The 24,622-nt window shown below is 39.3% G+C and overlaps 1 non-coding gene across 1 annotated transcript; it reads right to left on the bottom strand.

Annotated features, from left to right (window-relative positions):
• Nucleotides 1-24,125: 24,125 nt before the first annotated feature.
• LOC131244880 (small nucleolar RNA R71) lies at nt 24,126-24,232 on the bottom strand. Its single transcript, XR_009170652.1, has one exon. It is a non-coding gene; the product is annotated as a small nucleolar RNA R71 (small nucleolar RNA).
• Between the last annotated feature and the right edge of the window lie 390 nt (nt 24,233-24,622).

Below are 24,622 nucleotides of genomic sequence, written 5' to 3'. Positions count from 1 at the left end.
ACACACTTATCAGCATCCAAGACTCCAAGGTACGTGGATTCTAAGACCTCTAATCTCTTAGTAAGATATTTACATGGGGTTGAGCCCTAGTGGTTTTTCTTGCCCATATTCTAACAACTTATACTTTCAGATATGCAAATTCAAGTCCATGCAATCTTATCCCAATTTAAAAGCTCTACATAAACCTTATTAGTGTTGGGGTATCTGATACGTGCACTGAACATGCTGTGAGTAGAGGAAACATCTATTTGAAAAAAATAGCTTTGAGTTGAATGTATCAAAAATGTCTAAGCACATGTCTGCATCAGGTTATAAAGTTCTCTTCACCAACTTCTGCTAGAGCTGAGTGCGTCGATCCTGATTGCAGCTGGGTGGAACAATGGTATTGTTCTTTTTTCGCCTCATGACACTATCCTTTAGCTTCATATTGGTGTCGTAAGATACCACCAAACCCACAAGATCTGACAGTGATGTATAGTTATCTAGACCATCCCAATTGTAGGTCCCAATTGTGGATGGAGCATATAATCACATGAATCAAACAATATTCCTAGCTGGTCCCGAACAGATCTGATATCAAAGATTTTAAACATAGTCTAATAAGCAATCATGAATGCATTACTAAAAAAAAAAATCAGTAGGTGAAACCACTTGCCACTTATCCTATAGCTTTTTCTTGGATTATATATTCTCCATGTTATTTTCTTTTACACACAGACACATAATTTTGTAAATTACAATCCACTATTTAAATAAATATTTTTTTAAAAGGCTACAATCCACTATTTAATACTACAATATTATCCAAAGATATTATTATTAAGTTAATATTACTTATAATCCATGGATCTAATGTGGACATTCAGAAAAAAAACAGACGGCTACTTTTCAGGTGGATAGGATAATCTAACTAGAGTGATTCTTTCAGGGTGTCCCATAGTTTAATTTTTAAGTTTATTCTTAGTACTTGCTAAAGAAGCCAAAGGAATGCAGAGTGCATGGATTTTAAAGAGGTTTGCTAGATCCGCTTGCACTTCTACAAGCAGATATGTGCTAACCTTACATGTGCAGGACATTTGAGCCATGTGTCAGGAATGTTTGCTGGCTCCACATGCACTTCCGCAAGCAGATACGTGCTAACCTAGAAAATATGCAGGACATCTGAGCCATGTATCAGGTGTGCTCTACCATGTACATAACTATGAGGATGGTTAAATAATCAGTTAAGCCACATAGATGAAAACGGCGGATGGTTTAAACAAGCTTGGCAATTTTTTCTAGTCTATCCATGGTTTTAGCACATGCATTTTTTCTACTTAACCAAAGGTATCTATGTCAATGTTTCTCTGCAAACTTATTGCTTCAGGCTTCAATCTAATGCTTTATTGATCACTTGATTTGTTTATCCTCACAAGCACCACATGTAGGATTTGGGATTGGATTTTGAACTGTTTGGGGCTAGCTTGTTAGGCCATGACTATTCAAAATTTTAATTTGCCCAACCCCACTTTTAGAGGATGGCCTGTTTGGGTTGTTAGACCATGACTATTCAAAAGTGTAGCCCACCCGATGATCAAAATCAGCTTGATTTTAGGCCACAACATGTTCATGGTGAGGCCCTCCAGATAAATGACATGGATCTCATGCTTATGTATCGTATTTGCTTATTAAGTGGTTGCTTTAATGTGGTTTTTCTTCCAGATTGTTGAATTGAAAGATGTGTTACTGTAGGGGAATAATCAATATGCAATTAGTGTATGTATAACATTCAATGTGTAGATGGTTGCCTCTAATATTTCAATGTGCAGTTAGGAAAATCTTTTTCCTTGGGCCACCCAAATGCCAAGATTAGTGTCCTCCATGCAGCCCTATCTTTTGAAGCCCCTAAATTATTTAAATTTTGTGATGTACAGAACAACATAAACCCATTGTAATATCTCTTTGTGCAGGTTCTGGACCGTGGTGAGAAGATTGAGCTTCTGGTAGACAAAACAGAGAACCTCCGCTCACAAGTGGTGAACCTCAATATCATTGAGGGCCCGAACCTGCTGAAGGACTCCGAAATACTGGTGCTGATGCCTTTTAGTGCTACACAGCTCACCAAATATCGACAGAAGAAACTGGTCTCCTAGAAACAATGGCAATCATTGGCAACAAGGAGATCATTGACATTAACCAAGGTATGTTAGCTGCTTATACTGTGTAAAAAAAAAAAACCTAGGATATATGTGGGTCACCTTTTCCTTCTTTTTTTTTTCTTTTTTTGCTTTTAAGAAAGATTTCCTCAATGGCTACAGATTATTTGTGGCCATTAGCTCTATCGCTACGGATTTAATCCGCAGTAAAGTTTTAAAGAGCTACAGTACTATGCCTACGGTCGTACTGTGGGCTAATGATATTTAGCTATGGATTTTATCCGTAGCTTTAGACCATTTTTGCAACAAAAGCTGACGATTTAGTGACATCTAGCACAACCGTCAGTTAAGGTCTTGGCCGCGGTAAAGCCTTTACCGACCGAGGCTTTACTGGCTGTTAGCTAACCATAGGCAAAGGATTTGCCGGCGGTTTTCTTGGTCTCTTCCGGCGGTTTTGACCACCGGGAAAGACCAGTTTTCTTGTAGTGCCAACATTTGAAAATTAGGACCATCAAACACTCCCAGAATTTTATGTCCCAAACATAATGTCTGATTCCTCTGAAATTTTAAATGCAGATTACAGATTACATGGGTAACATTTATAAATTTTTACAGATCCTGATTCAAAATCTAACATAGGGTTTCACCTTACCTAAGGTTGAAAAATGCTGCAGGTCAGCACAAATTTGTGCAGGAAATCAGTCACTGAATGGTTTTTCCTAATTTCTCTACTTATCCAATGGGCCTGAAAACTTATAGAGGTACTAAGGGTCAATTTAAAAACCTATAAAAAAATTGAAAAAAAATTTTCCAATCTTATTTGGGAACTTTATAATAGAGTTTCTACAGCTAGGTCTGAAAATCTGCCACATGGTAGTAAAATAAATGAAAATTAGGAAACTAAAGTTTCCGGTGGGTGCGGACTATTCTACATAGCGAGGACGCTGACCTAAATATGGGAAATAGATGAAAGCTCTAAAATATAAAATTAAATGGGAATTTCCTTCCCAAGGTTGTAGAATCGAAGTTGTTTTTTTTTTTAATTATTATTTATTTTTTAAACGTTCAACTGCTATCTCAAAACTTGTGGGAAACCTAGACGTGGGTTTCTATGTTCAGGTAATACAAACAACCAATTTGGAAAAATGCCTACGTGTATTTGTCACTTGTTCAGGAACCTAAATACTAAGGTGAGTTGATTTTTTGATAGGTTAGACTTTAAGCCCAAGTTCCTGTTTTATGCTATGATACCAACGTGTAATGCCCCAAAAATCCGTCTCTCATGGATAAGATGAAAAGTCGAGTTCTCGGGTGTTAACTTAAATATGACAGAGTATAAAAAACTCACATATTCCTTGCGTTCTCATAATCTTCAAATTTTCATTACAACCATAGCATAACTAATGAAAAATAAATTCTTGTTCCATTTAAATTACTATTCTAAGTTGCATTCACCAAACGTTCAATCAAACCAACAAATATAGTCCATGTTCTATCCTCCCATTGAGGACTTATTATAATTTCAAATAAAAAAACTAATTTAGGAAAAATAAAGTAAACAATGAAAATAAATCTTTTATAAGTTGCCTCAGCTTTATCATCCACCATATGCTTCCATGAACCTTCATTTTCCCCGCCTTGAAGTTCTTGCTCATTTACTGAATCATCACTTGTATTTGGTTATTTTCCAATAAGTGGAATGAGTTGCTCGCGATCAACTCAGTGAGAGCATCCCTCTATGATTATCTCAATAATAACATAATTAATCATGTCCATAAACAATTCAAAATATCCAAGAATAAAATCTTGTTTAATGTGATGCATGATATGCATGCTTTGATGAAGGTATCCTGACTCAATGAGACGATGACCCCTCCACTCTCATTAGCCACTAGTCATTAGAGTTTGCCAAGCCCAACTTGTAAGACGATGAACCCATCACTCTCACATGCTCTCAAAAATCCAACTAATAAAATGTGAGTAGCCTTTCACTTTCATTAGATAGTGTACAACTAGAGAAAATGGAATCACCGACACTTCCTCTGTTGTCACACCCAGAGGGATTAATCTAATTCCTGGATCCTAGCGAATGCATGAGATTATACAAATCCTTTTAAGTCAATCCAATTTAACATCCAACCATCTTAGTGATGCACACACTCTCCAAGTTACCACCAATCCACCATATTCCAAACCCTCATGGTCCACCATGCCCTAAGATAGCCATTACTTTTCACATGACACCTAAACTGGAGGGACGATCATACCTAAGTTATGGTGCTACACATGAACCAATCCACTACTTATTTATATGTGGATCCATAACCAATGATAATCCAACCACTTGGATCCTCCGTAATCAGCATCAATCCAATCCTCATGGGATCACCATAATCAACATACTTTCATTAATTATAAAAGCGTGGTTCCTTGAGAATTGGAATTCTAAAAATACATATGATTTATCACAACCATCATAAGTGTACACCATATCCATCATCATGTATTTCCCATCATAAAATACCTATATCCACAACATAGGTTCATCTACCCTAAGGAACTAGTCTCAAACCCATGTTCATGTGTTCTCACATATAGAATCATCATATTCTACAAAATTCCAGCAACATATTCATTCATAAACATCATAAGAATCATCATCAAACAACCTATAATAGTGTCACAAAGTAGGCTAATACAAACTATAACATATAGGGTTCAATTGGGTTCGGTTAGTGGGTCACCTAGTAGATTAGGCGGGTTACCTCATCTTAACGAGTTGGCTCGCTTATCTATACATTCTTACACCATCATAATAAACTTACATGTGCACAACTTATGTGGTTTCCAATATCGTATCATCATGAATCATGAACCCTTGTACATGTAGTTTGGTTCTTAGACCTAACTTTGTTCCAACTCGAACCCAACATAATTATTCTTGTAATTGATCATTCAACACATAACTCACAGCATAAATTCATTACAAAACATAATTTAACATAGGGATTTTGGCTCTAAACAATCAGCACTATAAACATAAGAAATATTACATAAATTATAGGGAAAACAAGTTATTATTGAAGAAAAGTATGAATGGATTCCTCAACTTAGCCTAATTAAGAATCTTGGTCAGTCTAAAAGGGAGGAAGGTGTCCACACGTCTAAGGGGGTGGCACGCTCAAGGTGGAGAAGAGGGAAAAAGGACTCCCAAGGGATGGACAGTTAGGGTGGGCGTCCTCTCTCTCTCTCTCTCTCTCTCTCCCTCTCTCTCTCTCGCTCTGTCTTCTTCTTCTTGTTCTCTCTCTCTCTCTCTCTCTAGGTGGGGCATGTGGGGGGCTAGGATTTTTGCTGGAATTTTAAGTTTTTAAAAAGAAATGGGTTAAAGGGAATGACATGTACACTTTGTAGTAGGTGTAGAAGGGGCTTCGACGTCCACATTAAAGGGAAGGGTGAGGACGGTCCACTTTTTGATGTTTTGGCTGATGTGTTGGGAGATACACTCCAATAATATGTTTTGGGATAAAACGATGAGTCAAGATATGTAATTTGTTAGAGGTCCACCCCTCACAATGGTTGATCTTGAGTGGGACTTGATGGACGGTCATGGTGCATTGATCGGGTCCGCACTTTCCACCAAAACTCATAATCTTATTAGAAAAATCATCACTCAAGATTATATCCTTGATGGATGGTGAGAAGATGATTAACTTAGGGCCCACTCCATTGAAATCAAGCTTAATATTAGGTTTATCTCTCTTTAGCTTGGATTAGGAAACCAGTTACCTCTTTTGCATATGTTATAACTTGGATAATAAGATCTCTCAATTGGTCCGTAATCTTTGATATCTAAGATGCTTATTAGATATGGAATAATTAACTATAGATATTGGTTGAATTTTCTCTCACGAGTGTATAAATTAGTTTCTCGATTAGACGCCCCTATTGGCTTATAGGTTCTTGATTAATAGTTGATGGGGCTGATATACGTATTCTTACTTTTGGGCCTTCTTGGATTTGTTGATTGATTATATAAAACCATAAAAATGATGAGATTTAAGATATCTTTAAGATGTATGTCTCAGTTTGATCATAGGACATGTAGGTGGGCCAAAACAAACTTGATCTTGATTAAGGGTCCATGTATGATGATTAAGGTCCAAAATTGAAGCAAATGCGTAATCATGATAGAAAAATGATCGGACTAAATTCGATGGTTTATCAATGGTGGAAAATGTCTAAATATGAGATTCCATCTGTTGTGTCAAAAGGCAAAACTAGCTTTAAGGTGATTATCATTCGACAGTGTAGGATCATAGATCAGGGTCCAAATTTTGTATAATCTCGTAGTGATATAAGACTAAGGTGTGGTCAAAATTTGGGTTGCAATTGATGGTAGGAAGTTGGTCAATTGGAATGTCCACCTTATGGAATTTGGGGAGATTTGGGAAACTTGGTTATTTCAAAAAACTTGGTAACTTGGAGCATAAGAAAAATGCTTGTCAAGGTAAGGTACTTATATTACACATTCAGTCCATGTGATAGGCAATCCAAGTCACTCTTATAAAGAAAAATATTTAACTACGACTACCCATTAACTTTCCTCACTCACTCGATGGATACTAAAATCAAGGGTTAAGTGGTTGACTTAGAAATTGGGTTACTTTTATTATGATCTAAGGGCTGAAATTTAATATGTATAGTTCATTTATGATAGATAGGCATGATATAAAATCTCGAGTCGAATAGATGATGAGAACCATGTGATCTAGAAATCATAGGTCCAGGTTAATGGTATTTTCAGAATTATTTCTAATGTGGGAATTTTGGAAAATCTAATTATTTTATATAGTTTTAGGAATGTTTCTAAGCAAATCTTACAAAATAAACCTCATCTAAATCATTACAAATAAAGAGTTATTTAAAAAATAAGTTAAAATTTACGTTAATTAAGGAAAAACACACATTACAAGCAACATAGTGAACTTAAGCTAAAATGGAAACATCTAGGAACTCTTATATTTATTATATAAGAAAAGGAAAAAAGGAAATAGGGAAATAATGAGAAGGGGAAGAAGAACGAGAAGATAATTCAGGGTTTCTTCAAGCCCTAAGTGAGAGATGATGTAGAAGAAGATAAGGAGAGATAGCCTTTTGGGCTTTATTTGGGGGGCTGAAAATGCCTAATTTGTAATTAAGCTTGTATAACTTGACATGTTCATTGAGAAGCTAGGCCTATCCTCTCTCTCTCTCTATTTTTTTTTTTAAAATACTTGTGTAAGTGAACTCCTAGCCCGTTAATAGAAGTCCAATCTGATTAAGATCTTAAGCTCTTTAGTGATAAAAAGGAGAAAAGATGTAGAGATTTAAGGCTTGGGCATTGGACTAGTTGTGTAGGATGCCTTAATTATGCTAATCTACTGTTTAGAGTCGTCTTATCTTAGTTCATTTGAGTCCATTTTCGGTTTAACAAAAAATTGGTGGAAAGAAAAGTTACTCGTTGTGATGTTTTGCACCTTTTCGGTTCGCCTGAAAAGTGTTTCAGGTTGATTCGGTTCAACTGAAAGTTTTGTTTGCTTTGACTAGATTCGTTACACAGAGTTGCAAAAATCACTCTATTTAAGCCTAATCTAAGATTAGGGCCTGTATTCCATTACAAGTGTTCTCTCTAAAGGTGAGGGTTTTCATAAGGCGGGAGGCTTGTCGAAACTTATAAGGGTTTGGAAAGGGTTTTCCAAGGGGTTGCGCATCGTAATGGGAGATTAGGTACATCTATAATAGAAGAAGGCGAGTCTGTAAAATTCTACGGTTTTTATTATAGTGGATCTCTATCGCTTTATGCCGTGATTTTTTTTCTGCATGGGTCGTTCACATAAATATCTTGTGTTTTGTGGTTGATTGCTTTATTGTTTGGTTATTCTATTTTATTTCATTGTTCCATCTTCCTTGTATGTGCTTCTGAAAAGCACACAAATTGACGGTGGTATTAAATCCTACTTTATAATACCTAGGGATGATATGGATTTGTTGAGGGGTTTGAATCCTAACAAAGTGGTATTAGAGCGTCAGGTCTAAAGATGTTTGAAAATTCAACGAAGATGTCAAGGTCAAAATTTGATATATAAAATTTTGATGGGAAGAATAATTTCAGTTTGTGGTAGTGGAAGGTAGAGGATATTCTAGTCTTGCAAGGGTTTAGTAAGGTGTTGCTAGAGACTAAATCGGAGAAAATGTCAGATGATGATTGGAGCAATCTCAGGGAGAAGGCTATGAGCACCATCCATTTATGTTTATCGAACGAGGTCATGTACAACATTCTAAATGAGGAATCTCCCTGGGAGATTGTAACACCCTGAAAATTGGGGGTTGAGCATAAACTCAACCCACGAGTTCCAACGCATCACTTATACAACATAGATAATGATGATTAAATGTTGTCTGTGTTAGTGCATTAATGATAAGTGGGATTATACCAAAACAATAATTCATGCTCCAGATCAATTCGTATAACGCAAGCAGAAGACTGGAAAATGTATATAAACGTGTATGAGCCAAAAGGATCACGATCGGTCTCCAGAGTATGAATACATCATTGAGTCACCATATACATGTAATAGTTCAAAAAAAAAGGAAAAAAAGAAAAAAAAATTAAATGTCTAAAATAGTTCAACTACAATAATAAACCCTGTAGCCTCGTCGGTCCGGATGGCCTAAGCGAAACCACTAGAGAATTGCATATATGAGAACTCATCCTGATCATCATAGTAATCGGGCTCCGCCTCTTGAGTCGCATCATCATCTGCAACTAAGACAGAGTCTGGTGGATGTTCAGAACACCATCCCAGAACGTGGGAGTGAGTGATCAACTCAGTGGAATCATAGAGTAAAGGTTAACATGTTATCAATTCAGTCAAGCAGTAATGATAAAGCAGACATATCAGACATTCCTAGATACTCTTATTAATGCAAGGATGAAATGTAAGCATGATGCATGCCCTCGCCTACACTCCCTCGTGCGACACCATCTTACGGTCGTGGCATGCTTTCTTCCCTCCGTGCTCTTCAACCCAGGGCACATGCAGTGCGATGGAATGGGCGTGATTACCGAGTTATTATTAATTCCTTTCATACAGCAGGATTAAGAATCTAAGGTACCTCCCTTGTATCATTCCCAAACAAGGATTCATTCTAGGGTCGTCAGTCCTAGTTAATCTCATACGATGTTACGGTTCTAGGTCATTGCAAAGGGCTCGTCACCAGATCAGTGCAGGCCTAGTTATACTCTGATTACTATGAAAAGGCTCACCGCATCACTGCTAGTTCAGAGTATGCTCAAGGTCACTACAAAGGGCTCGTCACCTACTAGTGTAGGCCGACAGCTCAAATACAGTGTCCCATACCACTGTATTCCACTCACGAGTCTATATTACTCAATGGACACTACGGGGAGGCTTGTCGCCCCAGCGTAGGCCGACAGCTTGACTACGGTATCTCATACCACCATGTCCGGCTCATGAGTCTTAGTGGATCGAGGTACTAAGGTTAACGGGGTTTCACTGGTAAGTTTGGTACCTTAGGTTCAAACAGTAGCGTCCATATATGGTGAACATACAATAGGGCTAATCGGGTTACTTTACGAGCTCGACTAGTACGAGCGCACATCAAATCGATCGACATGAAGTGCGCAAGCACTTCGTGTGGCCTAACCACTGCCGACGACCAAAGCATGACTCGGGTTGACCTAACACGTCCAATGTGGCGAAAACAACCTTAGTCACCAAATCAGGGCCTATTACCGATTGCCTGGACTATATCATAGTCCCAACCTCATTCAGTTTTCACAAGTAATCATATGAGACTGTCAAAGCAATAACGGACAATAATTCAATTTCTACTATCATATGAGCATGTAGTGAAAAGCAACGTAAACATGAGTTTACACACATTCATTCCATAATGTAACAAACATCATAGTGTAACATACATGGAGGAAATCGTACACATAATTAAGGTAGCCGAGATTCATATCTCAACCCTCAAACAAAGTACTCCTTAGTAACAACTAGCTCATTCAGACATTTCTACAAACACTTAGTCAACATAAATCTTCATACATGATGTATGTTGATCACACATGTATTAGGCCAAATCCTTTCACTAGAGAGTTGCCCCGTATACCACACGCATATACACATGGCGGATAATCATGGCATGCATGAATCCAGGTTCCATATTCATTTAATCATTTCCACAAACACTTGGGCTACACACTTTAACATATATAACGTATATTAGTCATGGCGTGATTTAGGGCAAGTCCTTTCGCTAAGGAGTTGTCGCATATATAACAAGCATATATCCACGATAGATAATCATGTTAGGCATAAATCCAAATTCCATACGTATTCAAATATCACAACATATACATAGAATACACTATATGTCACATAATTCATATATACTTGTAAAACGAAACAGACGACGCATTTCGCATGTAAAATAGCACCCACGTCAGTTATAAATCATTAACCGACATTGAAAGCTTTGAAAACCATAACCTATACGTCTATAGTCCGGACCTTACGCCGGTAGACACGTAACGAACTCAATTCGTTCACTCACGCTCCGTCTACGGCCCAACGGAAACCTATTTCATGAAATAGGTTAGTTACTTCGTTACTTTAACTACTGAAAACCCTAGAACGGATTAGGGTTAGGATTTCTTACCCAATAGTGGAATGGACTTCGCCGGAATAGCGATCTGGTAGCGATGATTAAGCACGGGCAGAGGCAGGGTAGAATACTAGGAATCTTCTCCAAGTTCTCTCTCACTTTCTCTCTCTTTATTCTCTTCTCTCTCCTAGGGTTTTTTTTCTCAAATTCGTATGGAGTGAATGAGAGAGGGTTTAAAGTCCTTATATAGGCCCAGGACTGATGAAAATGGCCCCGGGCCAAGGTATACTTAGGTTATATCCAAATACGGACTGTTTCGGTCCAACGGAGCACTTCTGGTGGCCCCTTTTCCACATGCAGTTGGACTTAAGCTCCCTGACCATGGATCTAGGTCAGGCTGAGTTTTTGTTCCGATCGGGTTTACAGATCAGCCGTGGCGGACCAGTTTCAGTTCAACGGTCACTGGCACTCGATCAGGGCCACAAGTACATCGACATATAGGGGACATTTCTCCTGATTCGAGGGTGTATTTGGGTCAGATTCTGACGGTCTGAATCCTTATATTTGGCTCGAAAGTGACATGACTCAGATTACTTAAATTCGAAATTTATTTCTAAAGATATCCACGTTTCTCATGCACTTTGCTCCGGGCTTAAGTTGTTCATTTCTAGACACAATTAAGACTTGATTTCTGAGGGGGTTGTCAAGTCTAGTAATACGGTCATAATTGTATAGTTTTACGGTTACCGGACTTTTGACGTGCGGTCCAGGTCCAATATGGAGTTTCGGTGTGCTCCCAAGAGTAACTAGGTTTAGGGATGGATTCTAGATTTCAGGGTAATGTAGCATCAATGATATTGCAAGGTTTGGGTCTTGCAGATCATATTTAAAGTGATTAGTGCTAATTTCATAAATACTCTAGTTTAACACTTGCTAATATTAACCTAATTTCTAAAGTATTTGGTCCTATTTGATTTCTGCCTGAGGTGGTACGACCTTTGTAGTTTGTATAGAAAGTGATCCAAGCTATTAATACTTAACTAAATTACGCCCTAATTACAACAGAATAAGGTCCTAGGGCAGTTATATGTCCAAGGACGTCCATTGCCAAGTTGGGAAAAAATCCAGGATGTCAAAAGATGTGGAAGAAACTAAATGTAACACACCGTTCACATGACACATGGGTGTTACCTTCTTAAGTCCACACTAATGGAAAATAATAGAGTAACTAGTTAGTCAAACACAGTGCATGCAGGATGTGAACTCCAGCCAGCATCAAAGCCATCCATCTAAGGGCCTTAGGAGCTAAAATAGAATCCCATGGCAATTAAGAAGGTAAAAATTAACTAATTTCCTTAGAATAAAATAGTCTTAAGTCAATAAGTATGGAGGTAATGAACAAACACCCTACTAGCTAGTCTTCGCGGAATAGTAGGTGACAAATCAAATCACCACTACACCTGGGCACCACCTTTGGCTGTTGGGACTAAAAATCAAGTCAATCTAGCCATTGGATCGGCTATACTGACCACTAGAAGGTCTAAAGAGCATGATATGGCCCACCTGGACCTGGACCCCACCCTAACTAGGTCGGGACCCTTATTTTTGGCCCCCAAGATAAATGGATGGTGTAGATTCACCACAAACATCAAAGTGGACCCCGCATAGGGTGCAAGTGCACCAACCATGCTCGTACACGATGCGCACCGGTAGCGTCTACCCGGTCAAACCAGCTTTGACCGAGCCCAACACGCAACTCATTTCAAAACTTCCTCCCGCCAACGTGCCATTCAAACCTTGTTGGGTTTTGGACCCCAAAGTGGACCACCTTGGCCACTTTCCAAATAATCTAAACTGTTCAAAAGATTCAGGGACCTCGCCTCAACCAAACCTTATAGGCTTTCGAACCCACGCAAACAGACGGGGGAGATGGGTTGCAACCATCCAACACATCACACGTGGGAGGTATCCGTGAGATGGGACCCATCTGGGATTGCATGGGCGGCTTAAGATTAGCCTGATCAAGCCATCCCATCCATCCATTTCAACCACGGGACCGCACCTCCTCGTTGCCAAAAATGGCTGGACAGCCAGCTGCTCAAGGAAAGTAAGGGAGGGCATTCCTTTTAAGGAAATCGATACTGACCGTTCCCTGGACCACGTGAAGAGATCCGATCATTGGGAGCTCTTCCCCCGGCTCTATAAATGGAGGTCTTTTAGACCTCGGGATTTGCACCCAAGCGAGAGAGAAAGAAAGGGATAGCAATACGGGAGAAGAGAGGAGAGAAACAGGGAGCTAGGAGCTAGTCAGGTAAACCGTCTTCCGCCATCTTCTTGTTGTTTTTCGTTGAGCTGAAGAGGGCACTTGTGTGAGCCGAAACTGAGCCAATCAATGGCTATATTCCAGACCAAAACAAAGACCAGACGGCTCAGAACCAGGCCAGGAAATGCCTTCGTTTTGAGCCAGAACCATGCTGGTTGATGGTTGCATGTTAGGCTAGAAACAGGCCAAGCAATGGCTATTTTCTAGGCTGAGAGTCAAGCCAACCAATGGCTGTTTTCTAGGCTGAAAATAGGTTAAGCAATGGCCATGTTTTCAGGTAGATATCAGGCCAGCAACAGTTGCATTGTTGGGATTGAAAGCAGGCTATATAGTGGCTCTATTTTGAGTTAGAGTCAGGCCGAGCAATGGCCACGTATCAGATTGATAGTAGACCCAAATAGTGGTCGTAGTTTAGGTCAGAAACCAGCCAAATGATGGCTGTGATCAGACCTAAAATGAGGTCAGGAAATATCCCTAATTCAAACCCCCAACCCAGCCAAACAATGGCTCTGTTTGGGACTAAAACTAGGCCAAGTCATGGCTCTGCTAAGGCCAGAATCAGGCCAATTGATGGCCAATCTCTGGGCCTGGATTGTGGTAGAAAACAAGACCCATTGGGCTGTGCGTTGGTGGGGAAACGACGCCAAGGTGGTCCTATTTCGAGCTCTCAGTTGAGCTTTGAAGCAGGCCCTAAAAACCTCTCCAGTTGCTGCAGCCGTGGGCCCAAAGCTGGCCCACATTCTGGGCCGAGCATAAGACTGAGGTGAGGACACTCATCAGATCGTGAAAATAGACCAAGAGTTGGCCTTCATCAGGTCTTATAACAGCCTAAAAATCCCAGTCACCAGGCCAAACCTTGTTTAGGCCAGAAGCTGTCCCAAATATGGGTTGAACATAGCCTTCAGTTAGGCTTGTGCTAGGTTGAAACCTGCGTGCAGTCTGGGCCGAAAATGGCTTCCAGACAGACTGAAAAAAAACCCTCAAAGGGCCATGCATGGTATCAAGATTAGGATGAACTGTAAGCTAAAATCGGCCTCAGCTGGGTCGAAAATTCTGGCAGAAGACGGCCCCCAGCTTAGCCGTTCGGATAGTTAGAGTCAGGCCTCAAACTGGGCCATTAAAGCACCTTGGTAACTGTAACGTCCTGAATTTTTCCCAACTTGGAGATGGATGTCCTTGGGCAATGGGTCGATCATAACCCCTTATTAACTTCTCAGAACTCAATCCTAAAGCCTCAAATCCCCTTTCAACCCATTTCTTTCAAAATCTCACCTTTCACCACCTTATTCTTCAAATTTTTCCAAGTACTTTCATATTAAACATTAATCTTAAAGTATAAATGATGGAGAACAATACTTAAACTAAAATTTACTATAAATAGTAAATTTATAAATAAAATAGGTTTTTAATCATTAAACTTATGGAATCTCCCAAAATCAATAGGTTATTTGGATAGATCAGCTTCGCCTACCCCAAATTCATATATGGCACGTCGCGTAACTCATTCCGGATTGGAAGATACGCCCGTTTCAAGAAGGTGAGTGGCAGAACCACCACCAGGCGAGTGCAAGGCCTCAACCAGGCGGCGATGGCATCGCCCTAGGTCCAGCGGACTGCGATGGCATCACGCCGACCGTGATGCCTCGCCGGTGCACCAAGTTTTGGTGGACCCTCGCTGCAGTTTTCTACAGTTTTTTGACCGACTTTAAAAAGTCATATCTCCCTCGTTATAACTCCGATTTAGGTGATTCAAAAGCCAGATTGAAGCTTGATAAGTCTAATTTAATATAAAAATAAGTAAAAAATATAATAAAAATTTTAATATATTTTAATCTAAGTTGATGTGACAATGGTCCAAAAATTATTCATCCGGACAGCTACTACTTCTAGAATTTTTAGAATTTTTGTACAATATGAAATCTAATAAAATTTGATAGCAATGAATTATACTTGATGATGAAATACTAAAAAATAATTAAAATAATTTACTAACTAAAAGTGCCTAAAAAAGGTATAGAACTACCCTACGACCTTATTCGGTCGTAATTAGGGCAGAATTTAGTTAAGTACTAAACTAAACGATCGACGGATTTGGCTTGAACTACTTTATATAGAAACTAAAAGACCCAAAACAATTAAAATCACTAATGCAACATTACTTAAAAACCTAGGAACAACCTTAAAACCCAGTTGCTCTCGGGACCACATTGAAACTCTGTATCGGGCCTGGACTGCGCGTCGAAAGTCCGATTACTGTGAAACTATAAGGTTATGACCACCATACTGGGCTAGACAAGAATCGTGGGAATCAAATACAAACGGTATCCAGAGATGCACAACTTGAGCCTGGAACGAAGTGAGTGAAAAATGCGAGTAGCTTTAGAAAATGAACTCAAATTTAAGTGAATTGGGCCGTTCACGTGCAGGCCAAATTTAAGGTTTCAGACCATCAGATTCTGACCCAACTATACCCTTAGATCAGGAAAAATTCCCTACACATGTCAGTATACTTGTGGCTCTGATCGAGTGCCGATGACCATTGAACTGAAACGGGTCCTTCATGGTCAATCCGCTGACCCAATCGCACTGAAATCATAACCTGGCTTAGATTCATGGTGAGAAAACTTACCCTTACACCGTAAATGAGTAACGGACCACCAGATGAGCCCTGTTTGTCAAAAAACAGTCCCCCTTTGGATAGAAACCAAGTATATCATGGCCCTGGGGCCATTGACATCCGTTCTGGGCCTATATACGATTTTCTCAAACCCTAGGTGAGAGAAGAGAGAAAAGAGGAGGAAAGAGTGAGGAGAAGAGAGAGATAGGGAGATCGTTGCTGGGATTCACTCCCACGACTCCACACGTCGAATCGCCACCCCACCATCGCTACACCGTCAATTATGACTTCGATTTAGGTAAGAAATCCTAACCCTAGTTTCGTTTTAAGAGTCTGAATAGAGGAATCGATGAAGTAGCTTACCTCTTTCGTGATTTAGGTAGCTGTTGTTCTGTAAATGGAAGTATAGGTTTCGAACTGAGTTCGAAACGAGCAAATCGACGAAAGGTGTGGACTATAAATGTTTAGGTTATGGTTTTCAAGGCTTTTAATGTCAGGAATGATTTATGTCTGACTTGATTACTACCTTGTGACCTTAGTTACGATGTATTCGATGAATTATATGTGTGTGTGAACTATGTGAATATAAAATGCATTCTATGTGTTTGTTGAAATGTTTGAATGAATGTAAAATTTTGATTTGTATTTTATATGATTTCTAATCTTAGATAACTGTATGTTATGTACTTTATAGAAATTGTCATGAAATGAATTGTTGTAATTCATGTCGTAATAAGTCCAGTTCATATACTTGAAACGTGTAGTCTAAGTGTTTGTAAAAATGCTCGAATGAGATTTTGTTGATGGATTGTACTTATTAAGCGTATTAAGACGGGATTCTTAGTTTCCTTAGTCATATGAATAAGTTTTCTTCATGTATTGTAAATCATCATTATATGATTCATGTATAATGTGCCTATGTATGATAACATGTTCTATGTGTTTTGATAAAATGTTCAAATGATTATTTTATTTAAATTGTTTGTCAAATGCTGTTATGAGTATCACATGTGTTTATTTATTGCAATTGAGTATGTTTGGGGACTACTACCTTGTCTAGGCAATCCGTAACAATTCTCGTTTAAGTGGCCGAATTAGTTTTGCCACGTTGGATATGTTTGGGAATCTGAGTCATACATTGATTGTCGACAGTGGTTAGGCCATGTGGGGTGTTTACGCACTCCATGTCGATTAATTCAACATGCGCTCGAACCAATCAAACTTGTCAAATAACCTGATTGGCTTATTGTATGCTTAACTTGTATGGACGCTACTGCTTGAATCTAAGGTACCACTTACCAATGTAAAGCCCGTTTCAACCATGGTACCGATCCGCTAGGACTCATGAGCCAGACATAATGGTATGGGACACTGTGGTCGAGCTGTTATCCTACATTAGGGTGATGAGCCTCCCCGTAGTGACCAGTGAGCAACCCAAACTCATGAGTCAGGCATGGTGGTATGGGACACTGTTTTTGAGCTGTCGGCCTACATTGGCTCAACCTGGCTGCGGTCCCAGTGTGGGTTGGGTGTAGCCGTCTGATTCAGGACCTTCGAGTGAGCCGTCTGATTCGGACCCCTTTGAAAATAATGCTCTAGTTGGTAGGGCATTGGTAGAGTGACCTCGAGTATAAACTCATGAACTTGCCTATCCACTGCTTTTAACAGGGAGTGATGACCCCGCAACTTGCCTATCGTATGTGATTAACTAGGATTGACAACCCTATATAGATTATTATTTGGGCAAATGATATAAAGGAAGGTACCTTAGCTTCCTGAATCTGCTGTATGAATGAACCTAATTAAATATCAACTAACATGACCATGTACTGCATTGTATGTGCCTTTAGCGTTGAGGAGCACGTTTAGGGAGTTTGCCATGTGCGATCGTGAGATGATGTTGCTGAGGGAGTGCAGGTGAGGGCATGCATCATTACGCATATCATTCTTGCCATGTGCGATCGTGAGATGATGTCGCTGAGAGAGTAGTTAGGAAATGTTTGTTGTATTTCCTTATCATTACTGCTTGATTGAATGGATAACATGTTAACCTTTGCCTTATAGTACCATTAAGTTGGCCACTCATTCACACCTTGGGATGATGTTTTAAAACACCACCCAGACTCTGTTGTAGATGCAGGTAATGGAGGAGTCTGTGTAGCTAAAATGGACTTCATGGATGAAGAGGAGGAATTCTCCTATGTTCAGCTATCAGGCGGGTCTTCGTAGATCTTGTTCTGATTCAACAGGATTATAGGGTTGCATGGATTAGTTGGATAATTACACTTTGATATTTTGTAAAATTTGGAACCATACATGTATATATTCAGCCTGGTAACATGCTCATACTCTGGAGGTTGTTAAACACTTATATACTTTATATATCTATCTCAGTCTTCCGCTTGCCCAATTACATTAACTCTGGAGTATGATATGCTGATTTAGTATAATCCCACTCATGTTTAAATGCACTAATATGGACAATATTTAATCATCATTATCTATGTTGCATAAGTGATGTGTTGGATCTTGGGAGTTGAGCTTTGCTCAACCCCCCATTTTCAGGGCGTTACAATAACAACTCTAAAATGGGTCGAGATTTGCCCCAGTCGAACCAAAAATCGATCTCAGTTCTGGGCTGGTGCAGCCCCTGGTTAGGGCTAGAGGGTTACCACCATTTGATGAGAGGATTGAGGCCTTGAGCTGGGCTAAAACAGCCGAGTAATGGGTTGTATTACAGCGCCAGGTGATGGGCTGGAATCAGCCCTAGACCTGGGCTAGACAGACCCAGGAACGGGCCAAAAACCAGCCCCACAACTGGGCTGTGAGTAGAACTAGTTCTAGTCCAAAGAGGGCTGGGCTGAGGCCAGATGCGGTATGGGCTTGATCTTAGCTGCACCACACTAGGGTTGTGGGCCCTAAACATTTTAGAAGGATGGGCCTCACCTTAAATCACAGTGGGTCACGTTCTATCGTGGTGGGCCTCGCCTGCTGTGGGCTACACCTCACGTAATGATGGGCCTCACCACAGGTGTTGTGGGCCGCACCTTGTTTGAAAACAAGTGGGCCACACCATATATACCAGTGGGCCGCACCTTGTTTGAAACATGTGGGCCATGCTATATTCAGTGGTGGGCCGTACCCTATTTAAAACAGGTGGGCCACACCATATATATTACGGTGGGCCACTCACTGCACCAGGAAGGTGGGTCATACTTACTTATGGGTTGCACTTCTCATTGCAACGGGCCTCACTTGAATTGTTAAGGGTTGCCAAACAAGGCCTAGTCCAGCCCAAAATCTTTGGGCCATCTATGGCCAGTTATAATGGGCTCTGATCGGGCCCATTTTTAACTACAATTGGGCAGCCCGATTAGGCCAAGGTAGGGCCAGTTCGGGTCTTGATTGTTGGGCCAAGTCTGGCCCAAAGTTGCATATAAGAAGGCCTTCATCAACTTGCTAAATTGTCAACTCATAGATACAACTCATGTGTTGGAAGTTATTCCAGGAAGTCCCTTATACGGTATTGAGCCGATAGATAGTCGTGGAGAACTGAACCAAGGAAGAAGCTACAACCCTTCAGGTGATGATTTTCTTCCCCTTGAGCTTTCCATCTCCAACTAGACTAGAAATAGTTAACATAAGGGTTTGATGGTTAGTTAGGCTCGTGACAAATTGTATGGGATTAAATCGCATTTAACTGACATATTTATTTAGCATAATGACTTCCATGCTTATTGTTGTTTAGACCCTTGAATATGTGAATTGATCTGCCTAGGTGAACTATTCATTTCATGTACCTTATGTCAGCTCATTTAGTATGTTCTTATAGAGATACATATGTTGTTCTTCAATACTTAATTCATAGCAAGATCCAGGTTATTGTTACGATATTGTTCTTTAAATTCGCATTCGCAATGAGATCCATGTCGTTATGACACCCACATTGTCCGAATCTCTTCATGAAAAACTCTAATTAAGGAGAGTCCGTGCTTAGGGTGTAACAAGACTGGTTGCGATATGAGTAGGCCCCTAACATGGAGGTTTATGTTGTGGTAAATGACTATGGGGCTAACCATCCATATGTGGTTTCACCTAACTAATTTGGGATGATCTTTGCACCCTTTTAAACACCGTTGTTTACTCATCTTTGAACCATTCATACCGCCATGTTTAATCATCATAATTGGGTGGCGGTCCCTTTATACTAAGTTGATTGACCACGTGTTGGCGGGTACTACACATACCCTAAGGCGGTAGTCTCACGGGCCGAGGATGGTGGTCATGGAACATTATGCCCGAGTCATCAGCCTACGCTGGGCCACGAGCTCTCCATAGTGACCATGAGCTTAATTAAATTGGCTGAGTGTAATTAGACTATTAACGGATTGGCTAATCATGCATACATGGCATAGACCAACATCTATTACTATCATACGTGATGTACGTATTCTGGGTGAGATTTCCCAGGTCGATGATTACATGGGTGACGAGCCCATTGTCTACATGGATGAGCATCCCCGGGGGTGATGATTGCATTCCACACATCCATGCATGTAATAAGACTGCATCTGTAATGTTTTGACTTAGCTAGATGTTTTAGGCTACTTCTTATCTATGGCGGTGGTGTGAAATCTTAAGGGGAGATCACACTAAGCTGGCCACTCATTCATCAATGTTCAACCGCACGGAGGACGTAGGTACAAGTATCGATGAATACGTAGAAGATCTAGAGGTAGCGGCGGTCGAGGAGGAGCTCTATGACGAGGAGCCGAAGTAGGAGGCGGCCGCCTATTTTGGGCTAAACCAGTAGATTAGCCATTCTTGATTATTTTGGTACATTCAGAAACTTGAAGTTATGTAATTGGCCCCCAGCTGAGTGGGCTAGAATATTGTTCACATTTTGGATCACGTCTTTGCTATGTTTCATTCCTGCCATTCACACTTTGATTTACTTATTGATTACCACTATTAGTAGTTAACTCCTGGGTTTTTTTTTTTAGAACCCGAGGCCTGTACTCAGGTTCTAAAAACCGGGGTGTTACACTAAAAGACCTATACATGGTAAAGTCTCTCACAAATAAGTTGTTTGTGAAAAAACAACTATTTGGGCTACAGATGAAGGAAGGATTGGATCCCTTGGAGAACATGAACTTGTTTATAAAGCTATGTAGTGAGTTGTTAAGGCTCGAAGTGACGGTCGATGAAGAAGATAAAGCAGTACTACTTTTAACATCGTTGCCCACATCATACGTCCATCTCGCCACTACTCTGTTGTATGGGAAGAATATAGTGAAGCTAGAAGAGATCAATGTGGTTCTCGTGTCTAAGGAGATGAGGAAGAAGTAAAGCGATGATGACTCTCAAGCAGAAGGGTTAATCGCGAAAGGGGGTCAGGGATGTGGAAGATTCATGGAGCAATCTCAGTCTGACAGAAAAAAAAAGCACAAATCGAAATTGATTGTAAAAGATGGATTCTTCTATTATGACATAAAGGGGCACTTTAAGAGAGACTGCCAGAAACGAAAGATGACCTAGAAAGTAAAGGAAAATGGAACACAAGTGAATCTACCAATGTAGTGAAAGAGAGATTAGAAGGAGATCTCTTCTCAGTCTCTTCAGGTACAAGTCATCTCTTAGATACATGGATTCTAGATTCAAGATATTTGTATCATATATGCCTGAATAGGACTTGGTTCGATTTCTACAAGTCCTATGATGGTGAAGTGTTCTAATGGGAAAAATGCTGCATGCAGATGCCATTAGAATAGGGACCATCAAGGTAAGGATGTTTAATGGAGTCATAAGGACTCTAGGTGATGTTAGGCATGTCTTAGATCTGAAGACAAACTTAATATCCTTCGGAGTTTTAGATACGAACGGTTGTACATTCACCACAACGAGTGGTGTAATTATTGAGACTCAAATATTGCATAATTTTCCCAATTTACATCTTAGTTTTATGAACATGAATCAGCTTAATGTTCTATTTTACTCATGTATGTGTTACAAGGTGAATTTAAGAGCTTGGATTAAAAAGGGTGCGAAAAACATAGATTTGATGCCCAAGAATTACCAAGGCAAGGGATGGATCTTAGGAGACCAAGATTGAAGAATTCACATGTCAAAGATCCAAGAAAACCAAATGAGGAATGAAAAGAATCGAAGATTTGAAGTGAAGAATCCTGAAATCGTCCTGAAAAGTGTATTTTGAAGCTCTAAAGTCTATTTTGGAAAACTACACAGCGGGAAATCTATTTTAAACAAACTATGCAGTGAGAAGTCTATTTTGGAAAACTGCATAAATTTGAAGCGATTTCTAGAGTTTTCCAACTTTGTACAAAAAATGGAGTTCTCCACTTATAAATAGGGCTTCCTAAGGCATTCCTAAGCATCATTAAAAGCATTCAAGAGTAAGATTTAGGGTTTTTAAAGGGTTTTCAGTTTTATAAGTTATTTTTTATTTTATTTTAGATCTTTTCTATTTGCATTTATTTCTTTCTTGTTTCTTTCTTTTTCTAATGTAATTATATTTTTCTAAGTTCCCTCTAGCCTAAGCTAGAAGGGAAGCACATGGGTTTAATAATTCTTTAAGTTATGATGATTGATTGTTTTAATGATGAAAAAAATGGTATATGCATGTTATCTATTATTTAGGTTTTATTTTTGATCCTCTTATAAGATTCATATGTTTCTATCATATAAGATTCGCATTGATGGATAGGCTTACCCTAGATCAATTAGATTTCCTAGATAGGAGAGGTTTTCAACTTGTTATATATATTTTTTATTTTCATTATCTCATTGATATTGAATTCTTAAAATCACTGGCGCTTGAGAATATATATCAATGGTACAAATCCATGATTTTCTAACCATTTGTATCATTTATTAAAATATTTAAACTATTTTATTTTCTGATTAGGCTGACCATAGTGCTCGAATCCTAGTTGTGTTATCCAAGTCATCATGATTTTGGAACATTAACCTAGGTATGGAACTTTGAAGCTCGGGTGTTGTTTTAATTAAGTTGAATTACATCCATTTAAAAATCTCAAAATCAAATCATCAGTTTAGTTTTTATTACTTAGTTTGTTTTGCATTTGATTTTCTTTTTCTCGCAATTCATCTCCCTGTGAGATCGACCCTGTATTCACGGGATATTACCTACAAACCTCTGCACTTGGAGGCAAGCAATCAAGTTTTTAGCGCCATTGCTGGGGAAAGACTGAGATAGATCAGATTTGTGCAAGATAGCTAAGGTAAGTTCTTTTCTAAGGTAAGTTCTCTTCTAAACCCTCCAAATTTTCTATAGATTTTCTTTTTTTTCTTTGAAAGTAAATTCAGTTGGGTCTTTCAAGCACTAACTATGACATAAGGTTGCCCTGCTTGGGATTTTATCACCTAAGTGCTATGATTGTCCTACAGTTGCTGTTTGATCACAAAAATCATCCGCTGAATCTATTTTCTAGATTAGCATAGTTTAATTTCTGCATTAGTTTTACTTTTGTTGATTTATTTATTTAATATTATTATTATTTTTAGTTTGAACCCTCATGGTCGGCCCTGCCACCTGGGTTGTTGATTTATTTTTACTTTGTGGATTGAACCCTCATGGTCGGCCTTGTCGCTTGGGTTGTTAGTTAAATTTTTGTTTTATGGATTGAACCCTTATAATCGGCCCTGCCGCCTGGGTTGTTAGTTAAGTTTTTATTTTTATTTTTATTTTTAAGTATCATACTTACTATTTGAATTAGTGGTATTTGTTGTGTGGTGTGGATGGTTTATGTCTCGTTGGAGTAGGGATCAAAACAATCGACTCTCCTCCTAAGACGGACTAGTTCCAGGCCTTGATCATTCACTTAGAAGAGGCACTTAACATCACTTGGATTCCATGACAGACCTAGTTGATAATCAAAATCCATATATACCAGATCCAACTATAAATCAAAATAGATAAAATCAACCTAATCCCCATCTTGAGGATGAAAATGAAGTTCATAGGAATGTGTTAAACCAACCACAAACTTTACATGAACATTTACACCCTGAGAGATCAACTTTACCATCTTGCATAGTGTTTCCTACTCACACAGAGAACATTGATTTTAAACCAGGTGTGATTCAATTAATTCCTAAATTTCATGGCTTGGATTCTGAAAGCCCCTACTTGCACCTCAAGGACTTTGAGGAAGTAATTGCAACATTATAAGTAAACAATGATAATAGGGATGTACTTAAGCTTAGGTTATTCTCATTTTCTCTAAAGGATCGGACCAAAGCATGGCTCAACTCTCTAAGACCTAATACCATCACTACATGGCAAGCCTTAAGTAGAGAGTTTTTGAAAAAGTTCTTTCCCGAGCACAAAACAAATGCACTAAAACAAGAAATCATGTCATTCTCCCAAAAGGGGAATGAACTGTTTTTTCAAGCTTGGGAGCGCTTCAAAGACCTTCTAATTACTTGTCCACATCATGGTTATGAACCATGACATGTGATTAATGCGTTCCAAAAGGGGCTCACAATGGATACCCGTCAGTTCATAGAGATGGTGTGGTGGAACCTTTCTTGACAAAGATCATAATGAGGCTTGGGATTTTCTAGATTTGTGAGCAGAGAATATGCAGACATGGGATGTTTCTGCTAAACTAGACCAAACTAGACCCATTCTTAGAGAGAAAGCGGGGATGTATGTCCTAAGAGAGGAAGACGACCTTAATGCAAAATTCACTGGATTGGCTAGAAAGGTTGAAACCTTGGAAATTAGGAAGGTTGATATGGTTAAAGCAAACACTTCCTTAGGTAATTTTTATAGCATTTGTGGTGGTACAGACCATGATACAAAAGATTGTTCAATAGTCTCAGTTGTAC

This window comes from Magnolia sinica, chromosome 4 (genome assembly GCF_029962835.1).
Source record: "Magnolia sinica isolate HGM2019 chromosome 4, MsV1, whole genome shotgun sequence".
Classification (NCBI taxonomy): Eukaryota; Viridiplantae; Streptophyta; class Magnoliopsida; order Magnoliales; family Magnoliaceae; genus Magnolia; species Magnolia sinica.
The sequence above is the reverse complement of the archived record's forward strand: the minus strand, read 5'-3'. Positions and strand labels throughout refer to the sequence as shown.